This window comes from Corapipo altera, unplaced genomic scaffold (assembly GCF_003945725.1).
Source record: "Corapipo altera isolate COAL_440 unplaced genomic scaffold, ASM394572v1 65, whole genome shotgun sequence".
Taxonomy (NCBI): Eukaryota; Metazoa; Chordata; class Aves; order Passeriformes; family Pipridae; genus Corapipo; species Corapipo altera.
This window is the reverse complement of record NW_020884891.1, coordinates 323580-330947: the sequence shown is the minus strand read 5'-3', so window position 1 is coordinate 330947 and position 7368 is coordinate 323580.

Here is a 7368-nt window from a genome sequence, read left to right as displayed (position 1 = left end):
TAATGGAATTAAAACCTTTTTTGGTTGTTTTTATTCATCTGGTTTTCAGCACTGTTTGCAACAGCACTTTTTTTTTTTATCTTCTTTACTTTGAAGAACAAACTTTCTCTGCCATGAAAGACAATGATTTTAATCAGGATCTGAAATGTCATTCCATGGGCTGGAGATGGTAAATGCCAGGCAGGAAGAGAAGCACCATCGACACAAACCAGCAGGGCAACCCCAGAGCTGTGTGGCCTTTGTCTGTGGAGCTTTCTGATACAACACCACGATACTGAGGTGCTTTAGCTCCCTTTATACTGATCCTCAGCAACACATCTTTGCTTTCATTCTCTATATAAAGGAGTTCTCTTGTTCTCTGCTGTGGCACACTCACAGCTCCCACTGAGCCAGTCTCTGACTCTAGGGAGTAGCCACGAGGTATCCACTGGTATCATGTTGTTCTGAGGACAGTTTTTGTCTAGATCACCCAACACAGAGCCAGCTTTTTGTTTTGTTTCATTTTTTAAATGGACTTCAGGGCGTGTTTAAGCAACTGAAGAGAAATGGGCTTGGCATTGGATTGCTTGGGTGGGTTTTTTTACCTGATGTCAAAGGAGTGACTCCTCTGCAGTGGGATTGGTGTGACTGCAGACCTGCCTGTGCTCCAGGGTGTTCCTGGTGTGTGGGAGACCAGGTGTCCCAGCAGAAACATGAGTGTTCCTATGGCTCTTCACTGTCCCACTTCTGTCCCCCTGCCCAGTGCCATTGCAGTGCCAGATCTTCTGGCTCTCCTCTGTCCGTTCCCAAGCCTTGTCCTCGTCCTCCAGCTGGTTTTGAGCTCCAGGGCAGGGATGGCTCAGCATTTGCCCACAGGGTTTGTGAATGCCAGAAGCCTTCAGTGCTCAGAAAAATCCTGTTGAGTAGAATTGATGATTTAAAGGGTCTTGGCCAAATGAAAGGATAATTCTCTGACTGCAAAGTGCACCTGCAGGGGGATGTTACCTACAGACCTTGGATGAGGCTTGGCTTTGCAGAGCAAAATTCAACCTGAGCCCACCAACCTGTTAAAAGTATTTTGTACAGAAAATTCCAGCATAAATCCCTGTCATCAGTGGTCAAAAAGTTCCCTCCTTTTTTTTTTGATTGGAAGCTCACAGAAATAACTTCCCTATGGGCTTCAAAGATGGGCAGCATGGCGGGTTCAGCTGCTTTAGAGGTTATTTTTGCTTTATTCCATCCTGCACACAAGCAAACCAGGTGGGGAGCAACCTGGTCTAGTGGAAGGTGTCCCTGCTCATGGCATCATGAGATGATATTTAAGGTCCCTTCCAATCCAAACCACTGCAGGATTCTGTGATTAACTGTGCTGCCTTTCTCATGGGCAGCTTAATTTTAAGTCTTCCAGGAGAACAAGGGAAAAAACCAACTGAGACAACATGAGGACAATTCCCCTGCTTGTGGGAATGGTGTTTTTAAATGGAATTATTCCCCCTATGTGCTGCTATGCTGCCTCCTCATTAGAGGGAGAGGAGAAGTGGGTGTGCTCAGTCCTGAGCTCTCATGGTATGAGTGAAGAAATCACTCCTGGTGCTAAAATCCAAACTGACACTGCCCCTCAAGTTTGGTGAAATATCCAATCAGTCTCAGTGAGCTTTTGAGGGAAAAGGAATAAATAAAATAACACACACACACACACACACACACACACACAAAAAAAAAAAAAAGGGGGGGAAAAAAGAAGAGAGAAAACCCACCAACCCCAGTGTGTTCCCATAATGAAGGGTCTAAAAATGCCCCACTCATTGATGCAAAATTACAGTTATTGTTTATCCTCCTTCTACTTCACACAGCTTTATACAATACACACCACGAAAATACAAGCAAACAACCGACACATTAGTTAAGAGACCTTCCATTTTTCTTTGGCAGTTCACGATAATGGAATTTAATTGTGGAAAAAGCTGAATAATTTTAGCTGAATGTCATTTGGTTCATTCAAACTGGGAATCAGGGACATTTTTAACAAAGGTTTTCAAACTTCTTTTGAAATCAGGAAGCTGCTGTGCACAGATAAGGGGAGAGGTTTGAGGATTCTCTATCAGAAATTTCAAGGTTTTTTCCATCTGCTTTTTCACATTAACTGGTAATTATCCAGAAAGGCACATAATAGTGCAGAAATGACAGAAGCTGACAAAGGTTTTCCTAAGATATGTAAATTGTCAGTGATAGGCAAGGTGCAACAGAAAGCCTTTCTACAGCACAATTATTTATGCCAGTTCCATTTGCTTTTAGGTAGCACTGATGGTTCTCCGGCACCGCCGCCTTTATCACAGGCCCTGCACATTCCTCACCACCAGCACGCAGGGAAGTGGCAAAATCCGGCCTTGGAGCTTGGTGGTCTCCTCCAACGCCTCTATTTTCCATTAAATGCACACACGGGGGCCTGTGGAGACATTTCTGAGGAGCCTCGTGTTTGTTATAACCTCCCCCTGCTTAAGTAAATAGGTGGGATCCTTCCCACTGGAACAGCTTCCATGTATTAGTTCTGGGTGGTTTAGGAGTCCACCTTCCCCACAGCAGTGCTATTTGAGGGAGGAGGTGTTAAAACACTCTGAGGTTCATTAGCCCTCTCTGCTAATTGCCTAATTTCAGCAAAGAGGTGAACCCGCTGAAGATGTTCAGACAAATTCCCTTCCCCCAGCTCTCACTGCCCAGTGTGTCTCTTCCTGGGGGTGGGAGTGGTGGGTGCTGGGACAATCACTCCATCTGCTTTTAAAAACTCAGTCTGGGAACACAGAGCCATGGCATAGTTTGAGTTGGAAGGGACTTTTTAAAGGTCATCTTGTCCAACTCCCCTGCAATGAGCAGGGATGGCCAAATTGGGGTATTCTTACTTTACATTCCTTGAGGGAGAGAAGACCCTCTCTCCCTAAATTCCCCAGGCAAGTTTAGGAATTATTACCCATAGGAGTGCATGACATGTCCCTGCAGGTCACCAGGGTGGGCTCCAAGTCTTGAACAGGGTTTTACACAGATATTTTCAGTCTCTGCTGTACAGGCAGACAGATTGAGGTTGATAAATGCCTCCCTTCCATAGGAGAGGTCGGGTTTGCCTTCTGAGTCCTTCTGGGAAGTTAATTCATGTTTAAGTAAAGAGAGAGGGGCTGTGCAAGGGAGGAATTCCTGCCTGACCTCCCCCCCCCCAGTTCAGCTCATACAGGAATCACAGGTTTTAATTAACCTTTTCTGAGAATAGGACTTCATATGTAACTACATATGTAATGAGAGGTTGCAAGATCTTTAATGGATGGAAGGACTTTACCTATCAGTCCTTGATGGAGTGGCACCAGAGGTATTATGGTGGGATAATTACTTTCTATCCCCACGTGAGTGATGTTAAGTTGTCCTGATGGGAGGTGTTTCCATGTGTATGTGTGGGGGGGGTGGCATTAATTTCCTTTATGGTAATATTAACTTAATGGGTGCTGAGAGAAAGTAAACAAGATGCAACACAGCAGAGTTATATAGGAAAAAAAACAAGATTGCATTTGAAAGTCAATGGGCTTTGCTATTTTCTGTAAGGACCTTGTCTTCTATCTGGAGCTTTGTTTTCCCAAATCAGGGAGGTCAAACCCCTGTGAAAGGCTTTGGGGTGGATGGAGGGGAAGGATTTGCCCCACCAGATCCCTTGAGGCTGCAGTTGCTGCCTGAGGAGGGTCTGTCCCTGCAGGAACCAGCCCGGGGCGGGTCACTTGTTTTCTTGATTTTATTTTGATTCATTTTTTTAAGATAGCTTTTCTTTTGGGTGCTTTTACACCATAAAGAATCAACGAAGACTTTCAAGAACTGCTTTACTTGGTCAGAGTTTAACCTCATCAGGAGGTGAAGCTCGGGGGCTTTGGATGGAACATCCCAACAGCTGATTTATGGAATCTTCAGCCCAAAAATGGCCCCTGTGCTTGTGTCCCTTTTGTCCCCATTCCTGTTAACTCCCAGGACTCCTTCCTTTCTCTGAGCAGCCCCTGGTAAGTGCTGGAGGGACAAAACCAGCAGCTCCAGCTGCTGACACTGGACTGTAGCTCCACTGACACTGGAAAAGCCAAAACATGAATGGAATACATTTGTTTTTTTAAACAGAAGCTGATATATTATTAATTGCAAGAGGAGACCCCAACTAAGCCCCGGGGGGGACTCCAGGACAAGCTGAGATGGGGGACCAGAGCCCAAGCCCAGCTGGAAATGCATTTTGGGAACATGCAGGTTAAATTAGGTGCCTGGGCCACCAAAGTCATGCTGGTATTTATACAGAGTATTCAGAACATTAAAAAATTGCCTGAGTGTTAATTATGTCCTTAAACTTTCTGGATTTGCTTTGGGTTTACTTTTTTAGGTTTTTTTTTTCCTAAATAAAGTTAAAATTAAATCAAAGCTTACCAGGCCTGTGAAGATGGTCCTAAGTGGTGTGTGCACAGCAGAGCTGAGGACTTTGGAACTGTCATGCATAGGCACTGTTAGAGCTGGCAAAAGGACTTTGGAAAGGCACTTAAGGACAGAAACCCTGAGGATGCTCAATAAATAATCCCAGGAATGACGCTGTGAATGTGACTTTGCCATTGTTACACATTTCTGCTCCTCCTTGTAGTGATATTTTGGCCACTGTGGCACTAGCGGGGACACTCCTGAGCAGAGAAGGTGCTGCCAGCCCCCAACCCTGTGTCCTGCCCTGAAAACAAGTCCTGAAAGAAATTTCTCAGCCTCAAACTACCAGAAAAAGCCTGAAAATAAACCATAGAGGAGCATCTGCCTGAGTTTGCTGCCAGTCCAGAGCCTGGTCCCCCCTCCATGAGCCTCCCATGAACGGGGAAAAACATCACAACTCCTGTGAGCAGTTGTACTTCCCCAGCAGAGCTTAAATTTTGGCCATTAAATCATTCCGGGAAGATACTCACCACCCGTCTCCAGCCAGAGAATTATTTACTAAAGCTATTCAGCAAATAATTGGGAATAATGAATCCATCAAAGGAAACTGTGCAGTGAAAAAAAGAGGTGAAATGCACTGGAGGAATTATTCACTTCAACTGATTCACTCAGCCCTGTGAGCAAAGAGTTGAAACAATGGAAGGAGAGAAGGAAAGAGAAAATAGTGATGATGCTTTAAAATGTGATGTTTTGATTGTCCAAAACCTTCCAGCTTCTGTGATGCCAGAGCTCCCCAGTGTCACACCCAGTGTTTTGGGGGCAAAGGGGTGGAAATCAGAGCAGGGAAACGTGAGAATCTAAAAACACAGAAATTACCAAAAAGAATCATCTTGGTTATCTGTTATTGTTGTTTTGGGTTTTGTTTTTCTGTAGCCTCTTGTTAGACTTTGAAAGAAGAAAAGGGGAAAAAAAAATTAAACGTATTTCAAAGTAATTGAACTGTGTTCACATTAACTTACACTAAAATTATTTTTAATTAAATGAACTTCCCCTGTTTGTAGCTGGAAGGTACTTGTGTGAGATAAAAAACTCCATTCTAATAACGCTGAGACTCACCACCACTTAATTAGCATCACAACTCAAGGCAGGAGGATGAGCAGGGAGGTGGATCTGTGCTGCTGGGTGGGATTTTGGGGAGGGAAGGTCCCTCCTCCAGCTGCCCCATCCCAGAGCCCACCCGGCGCCTCCAGGGACACCGGGAAGGGAAATCACACCTCGTATTTGACACAGTTTGTGGCAAAAGCAATTATAATTAACATTATATTAAATATTAAGTCAAGATCATAAAATGTTGATTGGTACTGATTAGCTGTGTAATCCATAATTAGAAATCACTGCACCCTTCAGCAGGTACTGTAGTGCCTCACTCATGATTTCACTGCTAAATTAAGCCAGTGATTCAGCTTTTGCCCTGAGTTTTACTTTTGCATTTAATTTAGGGCAGAAGCACATTCAGGCAAAGAAAGGCACAAGATCTGTTCCTGCTGAGGCTGTTCCCAAACTCTCCATCCTGAGGGCTCCCCATCCTTTATACACCCACGGGAAGGCAGTGGCCAAATTACCCTCGACCATCCCCAGCCCTGCTTTGGTTGTGTCTAAAAGACAAAGGAAGAAGCACTGGAACAAACTGCCTGGGGAAGTGGTGGAGTCAGCATTCCTGGAGGGGTTTAAAGGATGTGTAGAGGAACAGACTGTGCCTGGGGAAGTGGTGGAGTCCCCATCCCTGGAGGGATTTAACAGCTGTGTGGATGTGGCACGTGGGGACATGGGTTAGTGGTGGCCTTCCAGTGCTGGGGGGTGGTTGTCCTCGATCTCAGAAGGTTTTTCCAACCTTTACGATTCCACGACTACATGATCCCATGAAAAATTCCTTGTCTATTTGCTCACAAAAGCTTGAGGTGAGTCTATCTGTGCCCTCCTGGTTGTGCCCAAGCCAAGCAGACAAACCACCATTAGGCAGCTCCAAGATAAGGATTTATTTCCAGCACAAACTAGGACACCTCAGCAAGGAGGGATCAGGAGAAGATTCTTTATTCTGAATTGATTTTAGAAGACCAAACCTACCTGTATATTGTTCATTAATGGGGTGGAAACACCGACCCTTTGGTCAAACAGCTCCAAGAGGTCGGTGGCTCTGGGCTGGAGAGCTGCTTCAGGAGGGGGGATTATTTAGGATGACTATATATTGAATATGTGAATTTATTAAGGTTTGCTGCAGCAGCCCTGCTTTCCCCTAATTTTATGGGTCCATTTATCATGGATATCCATTTGTAATGGATAAGGTCATCATTGCACACTGGGAGACGCTCAAGTTTTGTTAAAGTAAAGAACGAAATCCCCTCACCACCAGGTTTTATGTCTTTGCTGCTAATCTCGGTCACTGAGACCCAGCTGTGATTTTCCACAGTATATCTGGATAAAAATAATAAAGTCTGGGGGATGAAATTCCAAGCCTGTGGCAGCCTGGTTGTACCTCCTGGAACTCCAGCAGCCTCCTTGCAGCACTGCAGAGGAGCTGGTCCAGAGGGACCTTCAGAGGCTGTGCTGGGCACCCGCTGGCAAACCCTGGGCTAGAGACAGAAAACACAGGCAGAATTTCTTCTTTTCCAAAGGCACTTTGGAGTCCTAGGGAAGAAATCTTTTCATCCCTGCTGCAACTGGAGCAGGCTGTGTTATCTTTTGCTCTGATTACCATTGCCTGGGAGAGGGGATGAGGTGCTGGGCAGAGCCCGACGATCCCAATCAATTAAATCAATGAGGCCGTGACGCTCCGCAGATTCTCCCTAACCAAGGGTTTGGCCTAAAAGGCAGCACACACAGCGTTGGGAGGGCACATGGAATCACAGATAACGTGGCTGCTGGGCAGGCTGAGGAAAACAGGGAAGCTGTGCTGAGAGGATCCACATT